Source organism: Felis catus, chromosome D4, assembly GCF_018350175.1.
Source record: "Felis catus isolate Fca126 chromosome D4, F.catus_Fca126_mat1.0, whole genome shotgun sequence".
Taxonomy (NCBI): domain Eukaryota; kingdom Metazoa; phylum Chordata; class Mammalia; order Carnivora; family Felidae; genus Felis; species Felis catus.
In genome coordinates, this window is record NC_058380.1 from 6,779,739 (window position 1) to 6,800,524 (window position 20,786).

The 20,786-nt window shown below is 42.4% G+C and overlaps 1 long non-coding RNA gene across 1 annotated transcript in view; it reads right to left on the reverse strand.

The window, feature by feature from the left end:
* LOC109493690 overlaps positions 1-878 on the reverse strand; it is a 31,277-nt gene extending 30,399 nt beyond the window's left edge. The window contains exon 1 of the long non-coding RNA XR_002148006.2: positions 701-878. This is a non-coding gene — a long non-coding RNA (uncharacterized LOC109493690). The remainder of the gene's footprint in view (positions 1-700) is intronic.
* Positions 879-20,786: the final 19,908 nt, after the last annotated feature.

A 20,786-nucleotide genomic window follows, 5' to 3' on the forward strand; every position in this document is an offset into this window, starting at 1 on the left:
AAACAATCTAAAATAACAAGTAACTGGAAATTTTGAAATTTGTCTTTTTTGTGGTCAGGAATACTGACAGTTTTCACCCCATGGGGGAGCCACTCAGAATTCCTGACTATTCATTCATCCACTGGAATGTAGCAGACTTGGAAATTCCCAACCTCCCATCTTGTCAGAGATCCATTTCGTCAATATACCAAGTCTTGTCAGCCACAGCAGTTCACGTCTACCCATGCCTTTAGAAATGGGAAGATCTCTTTGCCCTTCACATTTTTAGTTGTGGTAAGTCAGAACAAACGTTTTGGAGAATGACTGTGAATGGAAGATGAAGGAATGAATGGCTTCCAGAATTACATCACCAAATACGATGTTCCACAAACTCTTTGGCAATAGCAACACTGCATTTACAAATATTTCCTTCCTGTAAAACTAAGCTAAAAGTTGGCTTCCATTAGCAATTTCCTAAAGGCCTATTCCAGTTCTAACCCAACTCTCTCCCAACTCTATCCAAGCTGCGAAAATTAACCATGTTTATTTACCTGCTGGGTAAAGAGTGGGAGAGAAAGAAAAATGGTGGGTGGTCAAGTGATGAAGACCTACTTTTGTTCATTCTCTTTTCATCTTTCACGTGTAGAATCTATGACACTTTGTCCCTACAGAATAAGAAGTAGGCTCTTTGCTGACTTCTTTGGCAAGACTGGGAAGGTACCTTGTGCTGCAGGATTAGCTGAGGGGGATCCATGCAACTGAGCGGCACAGTTTAAATGAAAGAAGACAAGGGCGCCAGGTGGCTCAGTTGGTTAAGCGTCTGACTCTTCATCTTGGCTCAGGTCATGATCTTGTGGTTTGTGAGATCAAGCTGTGCAGCTTGCTCTTTGCTGTCAGTGTCAGGCCTGCTTGGGATTCTCTCTGCCTCTCTCTCTCTCTCTCTGAAAATAAATAAACATGAAAAAAATTAAAAATAAACGAAAGAAGACAGAGTGAGAAAGGAGAGAGGAGGCTGCGGGGAGGCATGGACTGGACGCTGGCTACTCTTCCTTGTCCCACCCTGGCAAGCAGTGACGTGAGGCCCTAAGTAGTTCTTTCCAGTTGACCGAGCACTCACACACGCAAGAACTCGTCTGGCTTTCACAGCACCGTGTGTTGAAGAAATGGCCGGTATATACAGTAAATACTATTTTGTAACATATCCCATTAGGTTTTCAGGCTTTGGAGTCCCACATTTGGGCCTCAGATCTTAGCTCAGTCACTTCCTGGCTGTGTGACCTTAAGTAAGGTAATTCACTTCCCTGTGCCCGGTTTTTCTCATTCATAAAAGGGTGATAGTAATCATACCTACTTCACAGGATTGAGCTGCAGGTTAAATGAGATAACACAAGTCCTCAGCACACAGTAATCCCTTAATAGAGGTTATCTATTATTTGAAATCAGTGTTTGCTTGTATGGTTTCTGTCTTAGGTATCATGCCGAGAAAGTTCTTTCCTTCCCTAAGATTATATATACACTCGTATTTCCTTTGATGATCTCATGTTTTACATTTAAGAATTTTTAAATTTTTATTTTATTGTGCTAAGAACATATAACATGAGATCTATCCTATTAACAAATTTTTAAGTGTAAATGTAGTATTCGTAAATATCGGTACAACGTTGTGCAGTAGATCTCTAGGATTTATTCATTTTGCTTAACTGAAACTTTATGCCCACAAATTAGCAACCCCCATGTTCCGCTCCCTCTTGCCCCTGGCAACTGCCATTTCACTCTTTGATTCTATGAGCGTGACTATTTTAGATACCTCATATACATGGAATCATGAAGTATTTGTCCTTCTGAGACGGCCTTATTTCATTTAGCCTAATGGCCTCAAGGTTCCATGTAATAGTCATGTTTTACATTTAAATCTCTGAATTTATTTGGGCATATGGAATAAGGAAGGAATCTAACTTTACTTTTTGCCAAATGGTTATAGGGCATAATATTTTAAACAAAACCATGTAATACACAATTCACAGCAAAAGTAAGGACAAGGCAATTCTTTCATAATGAGATCAGATCGATTTTATCTTTTTAAAGATAATTTCTATATAGAGTGCTCTTTACAAAGGCTATGAAATTATTAGATTTTCTTAGTTCATCTTAGTTTCTATCATCAAAAAAAAGCCATATTTATGGATCTTCTCAAAATATTAGCAGAAGAATATTCCAACAGAGAATGGAAATAAAATGAGAAAATTATGACATGCTGGTGACATGAACTAATTCCCGTCTATGGCTGGCAGGAAGGAGCTGTAAAAAATTGATACTCCCAAACAAATAAATTAGAAATGGACAAGAAAGATGAGGTAAAAGGAAAATCAGAGTAAAAGCATAAACAGGAAGCAGGAATGAAGCTAATCTAAAAATAACACAGTATTTTGTGCATTCATGATGAATGGGCCACAAATTATCTGTTTAAGTACAGGCTCAAAAAACATAATCTCAATCCCAAAATGTAAAGTATTGATTAAAAAAAGAGAGAGAGAGAGAGAGAGGCACCTGGGTGGCTCAGTTGGTTAAGCATCTGACCTCAGCTCAGGTCATGATCTTCACGGTTCGTGAGTTCAAGCCCCATGTCAGGCTCTGTGCTGACAGCTCAGAGCCTGGAGCCTGCTTTGGATTCTGTGCCTCCCTTCTCTCTCTGCCCCTCCCCTGCTCATGCCCTGTCTCCCTCTCTCAAAAATAAATGACCACTAAAAAAACATTTTTTTCTAAAGAGCAGGCAATTTCTTAGAACATAATACACAGAGGTAGATATTTTGGTTGTCTTGCCAAAAATCCATTCTCCCCTTCATTCTTCTTAACAGAACCTCAATTTTGTTCAGGTCTGTACCCCTTTGTCATGCAGCACTTGTAACTGAAGGAATCTGATCCCAGAGGAGAACTGATAAGTACAAGCCAACCAGTGATTGGCTCAGGAATGAGTACACGATTGCATTTCAGACACAAGGAGATGGTGGATGAAGACTTCTGGGAAATTTCTTTCTTGGCGTTGATAGAGGCCAATGAGAGGCCAGTGTCTCTTTCCTGCTAAATGTGAAAAGAAGCTGCAGGTGCTGCTGGCATCGGTCTTCAAACCATGAGGGAAACAAGACTGAGGACAGACCAAACATATGAGAAAAAAAGAGCCAGATGGTTGAAAAGAAGTGGATTGAAAACCCTGATCACACTCCACCTGAAGCCTACACTCCTCTAGACATCTACCCATAGAAGCTTCATTGCTTACCAGTTTGATCCTGGTGTCTGATATTTGCAATCCAAAATGTGTTGATACATACTCCCTCAAGTGTATGAAAAGATGTTCTTTTTAGGGGCACCTGGGTGGCTCAGTCAGTTGAGCTCGGATCATGATCTTGTGATTTGTGAGTTCGAGCCCCACATCAGGCTCGCTGCTGTAAGCCTGTCAGCACAGAGCCCACTTAGGATCCTCTGTCCCCCTCTCTCTGCCCCTCCCCCACTTGTGCTCTCCCCAAAATAAATAAATATTAAAGAGAAAGAAAGCAAGCATGCTCTTTTTCCTAAACTAGTCCTCTAAGTCAAATTGAGAGTGTATAACAACATGTTCTCTCCCATTCAACCATCCGTACCACACAACTCTTGAGCACATATTTATTATCTGCCAGCCTACTGTGCTAACTTCTGGGAATGGAATGATGTAATGGTGACATAATAAGGGCTATAAAGACTAATTTCTACTGTGGGAAGGAGATCTAACCTATTCTGGGAGCAAGAGGCCTCCCTAGGGAGATCCATTTAAATAGACACATGAAGAATGAGGAGACATTTGCCAGGAGAAAGAAGATTGAGGGGGAAGGATATTCCAGGCAGAGGGGAGAGCATATGTCACACATACTGGGAGCAAAACGAGTCCAGTAGAGCTGGGGCTGAGATAACCAAGTGGAGAACAGGATGACATGAAGTTGAGAAACAGAAAGAGGTCTCCCAAGCCACATGAAGACTTTCGAGCCTCAGCCTTACAGTTATGGGATAACCTAAAAGAATTTTAAGCAGGAGTGATGTAATGTACTTGCACTATGGGGCCCCTGGGTGGCTCAGTGGGTTAAGCCTCCGACTCTTGATCTCAGCTCGGGTCTTGATCTCAGGGTCGTGAGTTCAAGCCCTGTGTTGGGCTCTGCACTGGGCGTGAAGTCTGTTTGAAACAAAGCAAAACAAAACAAGTATGACAAGAGGTGGACAGTGGATTGAAAAGGGGCAGTGGCAGATGCTAGAAGCCATGTTAGGAAGCACAAACAGTAGTCAAGGTGACAGACGATGATGGCTGGGAACAGATCAGCAGCTATGATGGAAAAAGAAGTATACTGACAGGAGAAATGTATAGGAAATGTAACCTATGATATTTTCTGATAATTTAGATATGAAGGATAAGGAAAAGAGAGGAGTAGAGAATGAACCCCAGGTTTATGACTTCTACAACTCAGTCAAAGACAGTGCCATTGGATGGAACCACTAGGCTTGAAGGGAATAAGCGATAATGAGTTCAGTGTGGAGTCTGTTTTGTTCAATACTTTGTTAAGGAAATGTTCAAGTATACAGAAAAGTTGAATGAAGTGCACATGTTACACTCATATATCCACCACCCAGCTCCTCTAGTTAATGTTTTGTTATGTTTTCTTTACAACATCACATATCAATCCATCTCATCTTTTGATACATTGCAATGTAAATTGCAGAAATCAGCACTTTTAACCTTAATCCCTTCAGCATGCATACTATCAATAAAATATTTGTTTACGGCTCTTGATTTCTTTTTTTTAAAGACAGACTTCCATGTGCAGCAGCTCATTTGGATGTGTCTGGAGTCTCAGAAACTTGACTACCCTACATTCTCCTACAAACGGACCTGGAGAGTTTACTGGGAGGTTCTAGCGGGGGATCGCAGCTACCCGCATACCCTTGACCCAAGAATGGTGCTTCTCTATTGAGGAAGGTCATCCTCTTCGACCCAGTGTACAGCTTTGAGAGGGACACACACGGAGTGGTGAGGGAGGAGGAGGACACCTACCTAGCCAGCCACATCAGCTGAATCAACCCTGGCAATCAATGGGGTGACAGATGTTGCAGCCAGAGAGCTCTCACATCCTATGGCTCTTTTTGAGGCAAATTTACATGAAGTAAAATGCCCATATCTAAGTGTACAATTTGATGAGTTTGGTAAATACACACCTGTGTAACCTAAACCCTTATCGTGATACAGAACACTACCACCACTATGGAAAGTTATTTTATGCAACTTCCCAACAGTTTCACCCCCCAATACTCCAGAGGCAACCACCATTCTGATTAGTGTTCACTATGGATTAATTTTTCACCTGTTCTAAAATTTCATTAAAATTCAAAGCACAGTATTTAATCTCTTGTGTTTGGCTTCCTGCACTCAGTATAATGTTCTTGTGATTCATCCATGTTGGTACATGGATCAGTAGCTCATTCCTTTTTGTTGCTGAGTAACATTCCAATTGTACGAATATTGCTATTAATTTTGTTTGCCCTCTCTGTCTAACGTAACTCTTGTCCTCTATTCTTGCCCTCTTTATGTTAATTGGATGGTTTTTAGAATTCCATTATAATTAATCTATTGGCTTCTTTCATATACCTCTTTGTATCGTTTCCTTAGTGATTGCCCTAGAAATTAAATAGACATCTTAAACATCTCTTAACTCTATTTAGATTTAATATAGTATTATTTTATGTAAAATGTGCGAATCTTATACCTCTTAATGTCCACTCACCTCCTTTGTCTTTGATGTTATAGCTGTCATTTGTATTCATCTGTGTTGACAATTTTTTTTTCTTTCAACACTTCAAGAACATCATTGGCCTCCGTGATTTCTGATGATGTGTCCACAGTTATTGGAATCTTTGTTCCTCTATATGTAATGTATCATTTTCTTCTGAAGGCTTTCAATATTTTCTCTTTATCTTTGGTTTTTAAAGTTTGACTATGATATGGCTAGACATGATTTTATTTGTATTTACCCTGACTGGGGTTCTTCTTGAATCTCTAAATATGTCCTTTAGCAAATTTAGGGACATTTTTGCTATTTATTTCTTTACATAAATTTTAGGCCCCATTTTCTCTTTATTCTCCTCCTGGGGCTCCAATTACATATGTCAGACCTTTTGATATTGTTCCACAGGTACCTGTGACTAACTCACTTTAAAAATATTTTTCCTTTCTTTTCTTCAAATTGGATAGTTTTGATTGCTGTATCTTCAAATTAACAGAGTCTTCAGCCATTTCTATTCTGCTGTTAAAATATCCAATACATTTTAAGATACTGTATGTTTTAGTTCTAGAAGTTCTATTTTGTTTTACTTCACAACTTCTTATTTCTACTGAGATTTTCTGTGTTCTATAATGAGAATGTTTTCATTTGTCTCCATGAGTTACTATAATAGTTATAATACCTATTTAAAAATATTTATCTGCTAAATCCAACATCTGAGTCATTTTAAGGTTGATGTCCATTGTTTCTCTTTTTTTCTTAATATAGAATCACATTTTCCAATTTATTTGTAAGTCTAGAAATTTTGGATTTTATGTGGACACTATGAACCTTGCAGAGGCTCTAGATTCTGTTATATTCCTTTGAAGAGTGTTGATCTTTTTTGTTTTATCAGGCAATTAACTTAGCTGAGCTCCATGTCTAAAGAGTGCCTTTCCTTCAATGGACAATAGCTGAAATCTCTCTTCAATACTTCTAGCCTCAGCTAGTCTTCTTGGAGTCTATCTCAAGTGAGGATGTCAAGAAGGTATTTAGTTGAATACATGGATTTGGAGCTCAGGAGCAAGATTTGGACTGGAGATGAAACACTGAGAGGAATAAACATATAGATGGTAGATGAATCCAAAGGCTACCATAACACAAACTGGGTAACTTAAACCACGGAAACTTATTTTCTCACAATTCTGGTGGCTAGAAGCCCTAGACCAAGGTGTTGATCACGTTGGTTTCTTCTGACATCTGTCTCCTTGTCTTATAGGTGGCCATCTGTGTCAAAATTTCCTCTTCTTATAAGGACACTAGTCAGATTAGGGCCCACCTTAATGGCTTCATTTTAACTTAATTACCTTTTTAAAGACCTTATCTCCAAATACAGTCACATGATCATGCACTGGAGGTTAGAATTTCAACATAGGAATTTGGGAGGGGACACAATTCAGGCCAAACAGAGTATATTAACAAAGGCCAAAGGAACTGCAACATTTGAAGTTCAGGAAGTGGAAAAAGACAGCAAAAGAGACTTGAAAATTTTTGCCAAGAGAGAAGGAAAGTAATCAGGAGAGTATCCCAGGTGCCAAGGGAAGAAACAATTTCCAGGAGGGCACGGTCAACATCAACCACTGCTATGAAGTTAAACTAAAAGCCATCCAATGGGTTTAGTGGAAGACAAATCACGGGTGACGTTGGTGAGAACTGTTGCAATGGCATGGTAAGAAGTCTGATTAAAATACATTGAGGGTGAACAAGAGAGGAGCCTGGGTGGCTTGGCTGGGTGAGCATTCGACTTCGGCTCAGGTCATAATCTCACAGTTTGTCAGTTCAAGCCCCTCTCTGCTGTCAGTGCAAAGCCTGCTTTGGATCCTCTGTCTCCCTCTCTCTCTGCTCCTCCCCCACTCATGCTATCTCTCCATCTCTCTCAAAAATAAACATTTAAAAATAAAATAAAATACATTGAGTAGCGAACAAGAGAGGAGCAAACAAAGGCATCTAACTTTCCCAGGGTTAAAAACCGACAGGAGAAATAAGAAACATGTTGGGCTTCATTGTGGCATTTACTGCAGATTGGCTCATTAAACCCCCACTCCAACTTCCTTTCTGCTTCCTTTACTGTACTACATTTATGAATTCATTGCATCAATATTCACTGAGTGCCTAATAAAGAGCGTGGAGTACATCTATGAACAAAACAAATACCCCTGCTCTCAGGGACCTTACATTCTTGTGGAGAGAGACTAGAAGCATTAAACACAATAATAATAAATATACTGTAATTAAACACAAATGATTAACTATAATATACATAGTATATTAGAAGGTATAAGCACTGTAAAAAAAAAGTGATCAGACTAAGGGGAATGGGAATTTCAGGGGATGGTGAGGGGAGAAAAGTTGCAGTATTAAATACAAATAATGGGAGATAAATTTAATGGAAAATGTGCATGATTTCTATACTTAGAACCAACTTAGAAATTTTAAAAGAGCAAATGCATGGAGAAATATACCATTGTGTGGGTTTTTTCCATACTAACAATAAATTCTGCAACTCTTTACATAACAACTGGGTGTCCAGTGATTCAATACAATTCTGACACTAAATTTACAGAGTTAGCATTAGACCCCACGGCTTAATGGCTCAGTCTGCTCCCATCTCAGACACTAATCAAAGTCCCCGGGCTCCCATACCTATGACTGATTTGCCACAAATTGGTAGTTCCTACAGGTTTGATAATTTGCTAGAATGGCTCACAGAACTCAGGAAGTCACTTTTCTTATTATCACTGGTTTATTACAAAGGATACAAATGGCCAATCAGATGAAGAAGTACATAGGTCACAGTCCAGAAGGGTCCTGAGTAAAGGAACCTCTGTCCCCAGGGAGTTGGGAGTAAGGCACACTCCGGGTACATAGATGTGTTCACTAACCTGAAAGCTCTCCAAACCCCATAGTTTAGAGGTTTATATGGAGATTTCAATACATAGGCATGACTGATTAAATCATAGGCCATTGGTGATTAACTCAGTCTCCAGCCCCTCTCCCTTCCCGGGATGTCTGTTAGACACGGCGGGCAGATGTCCAGGAGACATGGTGTGGGTAGGTGGAGAAGGAAATCTGCAACCCTCTAATCATGACATGGTCTTTCTGGCAGCTTATCCCCATTCTGAAGTGTTCTGGTGGCCCCCAGCCACATATCATTTCATTAGCATACAAAAAGATACTTTTGCATAAGTTCTTGTGACAGGAACCAGAGTGAAGACCAAAATCATATCACAATATCAAAATCATGTTCATGGATTGGAAAACTCAACATTGTTAAGGCATCAGTCCTCCACCAAACTGGTCAACAGATTGAGGGCAATCAGAACAAAAATCCTGGGGAGACTGGGTGGCTCAGTCGGTTAAGCTTCTGATTTCTTGGTTTCTGCTCTGGTCATGATCTCGCAGTTTGTGGCACTGAGCCCCGCGTTGGGCTCTATACTGACAGTGCAGAGTCTGCTTGGATTCTCTCTCCATCTCTTTTACTGTCTCTCTCTCTCTCTCTCTCTCTCTCTCTCTCTCAAAATAAATAAATCTCTACCCTACGACCCAGCAATTGCACTACTAGGCATTTATCCACAGGATACAGGTGTGCTGTTTCAAAGGAACACACGTATCCCCATGTTTATAGCAGCACTATCAACAATAGCCAGAGTATGGAAAGAGCCCAGATGTCCATCGATGGATGAATGGATAAAGAAGATGTGGTATACACACACACACACACACACACACACACACACAATGGAGTATTACTTGGCAATCAAAAAGAATGAAATCTTGCCATTTGCAACTACATGGATGGAACTGGAGGGTATTATGCTAAGTGAAATTAGTCAGAGAAAGACAAAAATCATATGACTTCACTCATACGAGGACTTTAAGAGACAAAACAGATGAACATAAGGGAAGGGAAACAAAAATAATATAAAAACAGGGAGGGGGACAAAACAGAAGAGACTCATAAATAGAGAGCAACCTGAGGGTTGCTGGAGGTGTTGTGGGAGGGGGGATGGGCTAAATGGGTAAGGGGCACTAAGGAATCTACTCCTGAAATCATTGTTGCATTATATGCTAACTAATTTGGATGTAAATTTAAAAAAATAAAAAATTTTTAAAAATTATAAATAAATCAGAAAAATAAATAAATCTCTCAAAATAAATAATCCTAACAGACTAATTTTTCTAGAAATTGAAAATCTAATTTTAAAATTTATATGAAAATGAAAGTTGTAGAATAGCCAAGATGATCTTGAAAAAAAAGTAAAATGAATTGGAAGATATCAAGTACTTAATTTTAAAATTTATTGTAAAGCAAGGGAAACATTTCCCTTATGTGCACCTGAGGCCTGACATCTGTTCCCCACACAAAGGTATTTTTTGTGCAGTAAGAGAACATCATAGAGATAACCTAAGTAAATCAAAGCCTTCCCAAAGATACAAGTTGTGATGTTATCACATCATCCATAGTAGAGAACACAGCAAAAGCAACAAAAAGTTCTTGGTCTCAGAAGAAAATTACTGGCCTACTGTAGATTTATTTTCAATTCTGTTTACCTTAATCCAATATTTCTCAAAGTGTATCCCTTGGTAATGATGTTTCACAAAAAGAAAAAGAGGGAAGAAAGAAGGGAAGGAAGGAGGAAGGGAGGGAGGAAGAAGGGATAGAGGGAATTCTTTTATTTTTTTAATTTACGTCCAAGTTAGTTAGCATATAGTGCAACAATGATTTCAGGAGTAGATCCCTTAGTGCCCCTTACCCATTTACCCCATCCTCCCTCCCACAACCCCTCCAGCAACCCTCAGTTTATTCTCCATAGTTATGAGTCTCTTCTGTTTTGTCCCCCTCCCTGGTTTTATTTTATTTTTGCTTCCCTTCCCTTATGTTCATCTGTTTTGTCTCTTCAAGTCCTCATATGAGTGAAGTCATAGATTTTTGTCTTTCTCTGACTAATTTCACTTAGCATAATACCCTCCAGTTCCATCCATGTAGTTGCAAATGGCAAGATTTCATTCTTTTTGATTGCCGAGTAATACTCCATTGTATATATACACCACATCTTCTTTATCCATTCATCCATCGAGGGACATTTGGGCTCTTTCCATACTCTGGCTATTGTTGATAGTGCTGTTATAAACATGGGGGTACATGTGTCCCTTCGAAATAGCACACCTGTATCCCGTGGATAAATGCCTAGTAGTGCAATTTCTGGGTCGTAGGGTGGTTCTATTTTTAACTTTTTGAGGAACCTCCATACTGTTTTCCAGAGTGGCTGCACCAGTTTGCATTCCCACCAGCAGTGCAAAAGGTTTCCTCTCTCTCCGCATCCTCGCCAACATCTGTTGTTTCCTGAATTGTTTATGTTAGCCATTCTGACAGGGGTGAGGTGGTATCTCTTTGTGGTTTTGATTTGTATGGGAAGAAGGGAATTCTTAACCAAACAAATTTGTGGCAGTAAATCAAAATTTGTTGGACTCAGGACTTCTCAGAACCTTTCATATGCTAATGTGCACTGTAAGTCTCCAAGATGGCAAAGAGTAGAACTTTATGTTTGAAACCCTTTTAAAAATTCACCAGTGTTCAACGGAACAACATACTTTGTGAAATGCTATCTCAGGCCAATGGCAAAATGCTACAAATATAAATTTATCATTTTTTTCTGACTCGAGAATGAAGAGCTAATCTTTAGGCTTATGAAGGCACACTTTACATTTTAGTGATATGAAGCATCTACTTTTTAACAAACAACAACAACAACAAAAGCCATAGGCTGAGCAGCTAGGAGATGTGCTTTCTTCTAAATATCTGTGTGAAGTTGGGCTAGTATCACGTTAATCCTCTCTAATCCAATTTCTTCCCTACAGCTGTAAAAGCAGAAATCCCCTAGTCACAGAGTTCTTTGTGTTGGCCAAATATAAATGTATTTGAATGACATAGAATTAAAGAGAATACAAATGTTAGGATGGAAATCCCCAGACTGTCTGGTTAGAAATTCCCTGCAAATGTCCTGGTTCTTATTCTTTGAGTACTGACCACATTATGACCTTGGGCTTGGTTCCAGTGCCCTACAGACAGAATGAGCCCAAAAGTGCACGTTGCTGGGCAAAGCCACCAGAGATGGGGCAAGTCCCCAAAAACAAAGAAGCGTCCACTTTGTGGGCCTTCCCACCCACAGCTGGCACTGGCTCAAAAGTTCCCTCCTCAAACAGGCTGATGGGAATAGTTGTGGGCGAAAAGAAGCAAGGAAGGATCTTTAAAGAATCTACAATGATGAGTCACTCGGTTAAGCATCTGACTTTGGCTCAGGTCATGATCTCATGGTTCATGGGTTCATCGGGCTCTGTGCTGACAGCTCAGAGCCTGAAGCTTCTGTGTCTCCGTCTCTCTCTGCCCCTTCCCTGTTCATAATCGGTTTCTGTCTCTCTCCCAAAAATGAATAAACATTAGGGGCACCTGAGTGGCTTAGTTGGTGAAGTGTCTGACTTTGACTCAGGTTATGATCTTGCAGTTTTTGAGTTCAAGCCCCATGTCGGGCTCTGTGATGACAGCTCAGAGCCTGGAGCCTGCTTCAGATTCTGTCTCTGTCTCTGTCTCTGTCTCTGTCTCTGTCTCTCTCTCTCTCCTTCTTTCTCTGCCCCTCTCCTACTCACACTTTGTCTCTCCCTCTCTCAAAAATAAACTTTCAAAACAATGAATAAACATTTTTTAATTAAAAAAAAAAAGAATCTACAGTTATAACCCCCTCCCCCCAATCCAGATGATTAGCCCTAGAGGGAAAATTTGAAAAAAGACCTTAGAGTTGGTGAGAGTCCATGCTCCGAAGTATCTTTCAACATATATTGTTTTCTTCTTCTCTTGATAGAGTGAATTCCATGAATTAAACATTCATTTAACATACGTTCATTTTAGAAAATTGGAAATCTCTCTAGTAAGGCTAATCAGCTATTTAACCTTCGTCTGGAGTGTGACTTTACTCAATCAGGACACTTTTCTCTTAACAGCTGAAATTATTTGCACACAGAATAGGATCATGATGGGCAGTACAGGGAGGGTAAGACCCTTGGGGGAGGACTGCAGTCACTGGAGGAGGACATGGCAAAGAACATGTATGTGACTCATACAATCACAGAGAAATACAAAAGTGGAAGATGTAAAAAAGGAAGATGTTAAAGACAAACTATCTAATTCCAAATGGCTCCTAAGGCCTATCCTCCTTCCTTTTCTTCTTCCTCCCTCCTTTATCATATGCTGTCCTCCTCAAGGGAATGAGGAAAGCTAGGGCTAAGGTTAGGCTAGATTGTGGATGAACTTGGTTTTTATAAGCTAGTCTGACAAGCTAAAAAACACCTCCTATTATGATGGCCAACCACATTCCAAATTCCAAAGGGCCTCCTTACAAGAGAAATCTCTTGGGACATAATCTGTTCATGAGCTGGGACCTTGCAGTAGCATCAATCAAAACATATTTACTAGGCGCCTACTACGTGCAGGCCTTGCTAGGTGTTGAAGATGCAACAGAGACTAAGAGCCATCGTCTCTGTTCTCACAAAGCTTAATGATCATATTCGTATTTCAAAGGTCACTCAGAAGTGCAGAAAGTGGGTTGGAGGGAAACAAGATTGGAGCCAGAAGACCAGCTGGGAGGCCCCTTCAGAAATGCAAGGAAGGGGTTGGTCCTCAATCTTCATTTCTGAGTGGAAGGGAATTTGCAAGACAATCATCTTGTGTATTTTCAGCACATCTTATATATTTTTAAAAGAAATGTGTTATTATTTTTTTTTAATTTTTTTAACATTTATTTTTGAGAGACAGAGAGAGACAAAGCATGAGCAAGGCGGTGGGGCAGAGAGAGAGGGAGACACAGAATCTGAAGCAGGCTCCAGGCTTTGAGCTGTCAGCACAGAGCCCGACTTGGGGCTCGAACCCACAAACAGCAAGATCATGACCTGAGCCAAAGTCGGATGCTTAACCAACTGAGCCATCCAGGCACCCCTGGAACTTGTATTTTGGTTAGTGGAACAATAGGCACTCTGCACCGCTAGGATTACAATGAATAATTGGTTTGGTTTGAATAGTCTACACCAACACCTGTTGGTCTTTGGCCAAAGACTGCTCCCTCTACAGTGGGAGGGACCACAGAAAGCCCTCAGGCAGATCATTAGGTGCTAGCAGTTGGAGGTTCCGTCCTATAACTGAGTGATAAGGGCGAGACAGTACGGTTAGGGCATATATATCTACTACCCCCCACTAGGGTAAGCAGTGACTTCTAGATCTCTTTGTAGGTTATTGGAAGACCACAAAACAGGACAGTGTCTTGGGCCCATCCACTTAGATAGACACATCTCTCAGCCATTTCTAACCATCTCTCTGGGTATTCCACATTTTGAGAAACACACCTCCAGTCCTTTGCAATGCGTCTAGTAAAGAGTAAAAATTGGTTGAAAGAACAGACATAGGCTTTGTGGAACAGCATGCGTTTGTATTCCCCACAATGTCTGTCTTCATTTCATAGTTTTTCATTTTCTCTCCTGTTAGTACTCATGTTTCTATGCTTAAGAAGTCTGACTTCTTTTAGTGAGTTATTACTTAGCCATCCTTCGTGGAGGTTCCTAACACCTTAATGGATCACTGATACTTTGATTCAATTTAGAAAATAGTCCTGAGCATCTACTCTGTGTAAAACTCCATCTTGACTGCTGTGGGGGCCACTGAAATGACTAGGACAAACCCAATGGGCCCCTCCTTCAAAGAGTATTTTTTCTGACCTTTCCTGATATTTACTTTAATCCCGTATTAGCTCCCTAGTTCTGCCCACTGTAGCTCCCCATTGCCTCTGAAACATAAACTTCCGGGCTATGATAGATTGTTACATTAATGGCCCCAAAAGAATCACACTCCCAGTGAATCACGCCATTCCCTAGGATACCCCCTCCCACACCGAATCTGACTGAGCTTGGTCACGTGGCTTGTTTTTGGCCAGTGGACATTAGCAAACGCAACACTAGTGGAGGCTTGATAAGCGTTTGGGCATTGCAGTTTTCTCTCTTGGGATATTGCCACTGCCGTGTGGGGAAGCCACATTTCAACTCCTTAAGAATAAAAGATCAGGGAGAGAGAAGCCCAGCTGTCCCGGCCAGCCCCGCTGAGCCCAGCACGCAGGGCACCTGCCAGCTGAATGCAGCCTCATGGGAGAGCCCAGGAGAGACCGACAGAACCACCACCCAGTGCTGCCAGAGAATCATTAAGAGAGCATTGTTGCATAAGCCAAAGTTTGGGTTGTTTTGTTATGCAGCAAATGGTAACTGAAATGTAGGACTCTGTGTCTTGGAAGAGTTATATTTAAAAAAAAAAAAGTTTTTTTTAAGTTTATTTGAGAGAGATCATGCAAGCAGGGGAGAGGCAGCGAGAGGGAGAGAGAGAGGAAGAGGGAGAGAATCCCAAACAGACTCCACACTGTCAGCTCACAGCCCCACTCACCGCTCAATCTCACCAACTGTGAGATCATGACCTTAGCTGAAATCAAGAGTTGGACCCTTAACCGACTAAGCCACCCAGGAACCCCAGAAGAGTTCCCTTTTAGTCCTGAAGGTCTGTGGCCAACCCTTTACATTGGCTATGCTTAGGTCCACTGTGCAAGAAGGAGAAGTGTGGGCTCTGGAACCCACCTTCTGGCTTCAGAGCCTCCTTGGCTTTGTGGCTTTGGAAATTTACTTGACCTCCGTAAGCATCAGTTTTCTGCCTTGGAGCCGTGTTTCTCAAAATGTGGTCTACTTGCATCAGAATTACCCGGGGTTTTTGTTAAAAAGTAGGGTAAGCAGCTATTTTTATAATTAGCCCCAAACTGGAAACAATGTTATCGTCCATCACCTGGTGACAGGATACTATATATTCATACAAACAAATACTTCTCAGCATTAAAAAAAAAAAACAAAAAAAAAAAAACAAAAAAAAAAAACCACCTCACTGTTGATACACTGAGCATTGTTGGTTTCCTGTCTGCAAACTTGAAATTGGGCTAGTTCCTTGAATGAAGATCAAAACTTAGGAGAGTGAAGGGAACCACTTTCTTCCCACAGGGTAGACTAAGAAGCAAAAAAAAAGGAGGATTTCATGGGGCACCTGGGTGGCTCAGGCGGTTTGAGCATCTAACTCTTGATTTCAGCACAGGTCTGGATCTCAGGGTCGTAAGTTCAAGCCCCGCATTGGGCTTTGCACTGGGCGCCTACTTAAAATTTAAAAAATAAAAAAGGATTTCTGGGAGAAGAACACAGCTTCTCAGGATTTCTGGGAGAAGAACACAGCTTCTCAGAAGAGAGAAGCTGCCTGGGCCTCTACAGTTTCAGGCTCCCTCTGGAAACCCTGCTGCAAGCCTGCCCTGCATTCCTCGAGACACCCCTGCATCCTTATAACAAACTCCACCCCGTTCTTCTTTAAACTGCTTTGAATTATACACTGGATTGTAGCAGCTGTAGTGTTTGTCTAACAATGTATTGCCCTACTCCCTTCTGTAGACCTCCTTGAGAAGTTCATGCCCCAATTTTCATGAGGTTCTAGTAGGACAAACCACCATGGACTTTCCTCCCATGGGTGAGCATATGATCCAGATTGGCCAATCAGGGGGCCCCATTCCCTTGGCCACAATGATTGGTTTGTGCATGGACACATGACCCAGGCAAAGCCAATCAGTGTCTTCCCTAGAATTCATGCAGGAAGGTGGAAAGGAGGTCTTTTTTTGCTAAGGTGGCTAACCCGAGAACATGTGAGTGTGGGACACTCAGTCACCATTTGACCCTTTGTGAAGAGACTTTGAATGAAGGGAGGGAGAGGGGGTGGAGGAGGGAGAGGGAGAGACTCATCTCTGAAGACATTAAGCCTTAGATTCCATCCTGCCTAAAGCCAGATCCATTCCTAGATTGTCTGGTTATGTAAGCCAATAAACTTCTTTTCTTTGTTCAACCCGGGTGGAATTGGGTGGCAACACAACTGTTTCCGGCTTCTATAAGTTCATTTCTATTACTTGCCACCAAAATCCCCACTAATGGAACAAAACATACAAAAACGGGATTTTATCAACTCTTCGGGTTTAGACAACCGTCCCTGTAGAATTAACAAGACCGTGGTTTTGGCGAAGGCTTCCAAGTAACCCCCATGAACTCCTCCAGGTACACTTGCTTTTGGTCTCTGTTGTGGGTCAAACTGTGTCTCCTCCGCCCAAAAAAAGAGACATGTTAAAGTCCTACTCCGGTACCTCACAATGTAAGCCTATTTGGGAATATGATCATTGAAGATGCAATTGGTTAAGATGAAGTCATACCACAGTAGGGTGGGTCCCTAATCCGGTATGACTGGTGTCCTTACATGAAGACAGGGACCCAGGGAGAACACCATGTGGACACAGACACATCTATAGGCGAGGAAGGCCTAGGACCACCAGAGCACAGAGAGAGGCGCATGGAAGGGATTCTTCCTCAGAAGGGACCAAATCTGCCGGCATCTTGGTTTTGGACTTCTAGCCCCCAGAACTGTGAGTAACTGTGACTTACAATAACTGTCTGTTATTGTAAGCCACCCAGATTGTAGTACTTTGTCACAGCAGCCCCGGGAAATGAATACAGTCGCCAGACCACAGAGTGCTGTCTGGATGACGGCTGCAAGTACAGAAGGCACCTCCTTGCTTTAGGTCAGAGCAACTGTCCTTAGACCACCCTCCTGCTCCACTACTCCCCTTTCAGCTTGTTTTCTTCTTGCTCTAGGGTAACTGGAGACCTAGATGGAAACTCTGATAGGATGGCCCACAGTCAACACCGACTGAACTGAGCTCCGAGCCCAGTTTCCAAAGGACTCAAGCATCTGAGGAAGATGGCATTCAAAACCGGCTGCAACACTCTCAACAATAGCCAAATTATGGAAAGAGCCTAAATGTCCAGCAACGGATGAATGGATAAAGAAATTGTGGTTTATATACACAATGGAGTACTACGTGGCAATGAGAAAGAATGAAATATGGCCCTCTGTAGCAACGTGGATGGAACTGGAGAGTGTGATGCTAAGTGAAATAAGCCATACATACTGAGAAAGACAGATACCGTATGTTTTCACTCTTATGTGGATCCTGAGAAACTTAACAGAAACCCATGGGGGTTTCAACTGAGGGTTGATGGGGGTGGGAGGGAGGGGAGGGTGGGTGATGGGTATTGAGGAGGGCACCTTTTGGGATGAGCACTGGGTGTTGTATGGAAACCAACTTGACAATAAACTTCATATATTGAAAAAAAAATGAAACTAAGAAAACTCTGTAAAAAAAAAAAAAAAAACTAAAAAAAAACAAAACCGGCTGCAAGGTTGGAGATGGGGACCGTGAGAACCGCATGCGTCGGCCCAGCCAGCGGCGAGACAGGCACCCAACAGCTGGCACCCTAGGCCCCATTCCCAGCCTGTGTCTGGGGAGTGTATATGGCAACCGTCCCAAAGAACATGGGAACCGTCCTTCTCCTTTCCCAACAGCCCGCCCCACAGCCCAACACTTCCTCTGGATGGCCAACCCAGAGCACAGGAAAGGGATCGGGACGGGGAGGTGGACGAGAAGCAAATCACACACAAGGCCTGGCATCTGCCTCCCGAAGAGAGACGCCTAGGACAGAAGAGCCCAGCTGGCTGCTTCCTCTCTGCTGCGAACTAACGGAAGATGGGGGCGATTCAGCACAGCACCACACAGGACAAAAGGGCCCAGGCTAAGGGCTACACACTTCTGCTGAAAACGGAGTCTCGACACGCTGCAAGAGAGCTTCACGGGATGAGCAGGTGATTGTTACCCGAGTATTTTTTCCTCTAGAGTTTTTCTTCTGAAAAGGGCATAATCTCCTTTCTCATTCACGCACTCTTCACGCTGTGTGTTGGGAGGACAGTTCTGGCCCTCAGCTAACCGTGGGAGCAGTGGCTCGGTCCAGTTTCAAGCCTCGTCCAAGGATGGGCGGGGGGGGGGGGGCAGGATGGAGAGCCATTTTTCCTACCAAAAGAGAATAACCTTAAGAGCAAAAAGGAGCAAGTTTCTCATTTTAGAAAAAAAAAAAAAAAAAAAAACAAGAAGCGTCCTCCTCGGAGATGTCAGATACTCGATTCCCAGCAACGGCTCCATTAAATGGGCATTTATTGATTTAGTGTTCAAGCGAGATCGGTGCCAAGGAATAGAGCAAACTGTTCCTATCCTTTAGTCCACATGGGTTTTGTGGACTAAAAAATCCCACAGGCAGCAAGTGAATCGAGGTCAGCCTTCTCCATATGACGCAAGCTTCCCCCAGGGATACTGTCGGTGACCAGCAGCTTTGTCCCTTCCTCCCTCACCCCACCCCTTGCCCTGTCCCTGCCTCACTGCCCTGTCCAGCCCCCACTCTTACCTAAATTCACCTCAGGCCCAACCTGAGCTCTCAGCTTCCAGAAACCTCTGGGCATCTGTATGCAGGGAAGATGTGGAATAGGTCAGATTCGTCACCAGCTTAAGAAAGGTCGGGATATCCAAGGCCACCAAAGATGGTTGTTCAGTGGAGACCGTCGTGGACGAGAGAAATGAAATCCTGGGCCTGGGATTTTTTTTTTTTTTTCTCACTGCTTTCAGTTTTAGATATAGCACTTAAAAATGTGTCAAATCTTGAAACTGGAATGATCCTTAAGGACAACCCACTCCCACACCATACCGTGTGCCAACATCGCTGTGGGCCCAGGGGGAATACCGTCAAAAGACTCCAAGGGAACACAGGGTATTGTTGCCCAGACGCTCTTTCCACAGCTTGCTGCTGCCCTCTTTTGCCCTGTCCCTGCCCATGTGGGCATCTCCTCCTAATGCCCATCCCTTGAAGGTTTAGAGTCTCTTCTTACTTCAGGTATATCTCTTTTCCACTTTCCTAAAGGGTTTTGCTTATGTTGATAAGAGCAAATAGGGGGGAAAAAATGACTCCATTTTATCCACCTTCACGATCTGTTCTCTCTTGTAGACTCAGTAAGAAACAACTCTGGCCCAGAACTATAGTGTCCAGGTATGAATGATCCAGAAGTTTACATCCAGCCACCGCAGATTTTACTTAGTGCAAGAGAAAAAGAAGAAACAAAGTAAAGGTGGGGACAGAGCCAGGCCCCCATCTGGGAAGCAATCAGCAGAGGGAGAAAAAAGCACGAAGGGGAGTTCCAAGTACAACGGGGGGCCACCAGTCAGTCAGGTCAGTGGGGTGAAGGGCATCCCTGTTTATGCAAATGAACAGCATCTCACCTGGGAAGGTGAGATCCTTAGTTCAACAGAGAAGCCCTTTGTTATAAATACTTAGGAAACTCTATGTTGCCTTTAGGATTTACACTTTATTATTCTAGATGTCCTCAGCAACAGCAAATCCTTTCAGGACATATCTGACGACAGGAAGGAGTCTAAAGTCATTTGGAGTAAAGCCTGGCTAATAAGCTGGGTGATTACCTTTTAGGCCAAAATCTAGGTGACCTAAAAGGTGAAGCTAGGCCGGTTCAGTCATTATTTTTCTCTTGTGCCCTGTAAAATTGCCCAGAAGGGAGGCCAGGGATCACCATGCTCACTGATCAATGGGTTAGATCCAGTGTACCAAGTGCCACCAACTAGTAGGGTCAGTGTCACAGGAGAAAAAGTCCTTGTCCTCTGAAGACCTTAACTTTTCTGGGTCTATGGCAGCCTTGTGTTTGGGTCCTAAGTCTTCTTTCCAACACCCCATCTCCCACCAGCTCCCCATCAGAGGTACTTTGCCAGTCTCCCTCCAACCTTGGGATCGAGGCCAAGAGTAATTCCCCCCCGAAATGTCCCCCTGCAGCTCAGAGGCCCCCCTCCTTTAAACGACTCCAACAACAGAAAATAAATGAAGCAAAATGAACATCCCTTCCCCAATCTCACATGCCTAGGCTACTCCAGACAGCTTCTCGGGGGGGGGACTCTAAAGCATGTTCTTTTACCTAAATCGATAAACATA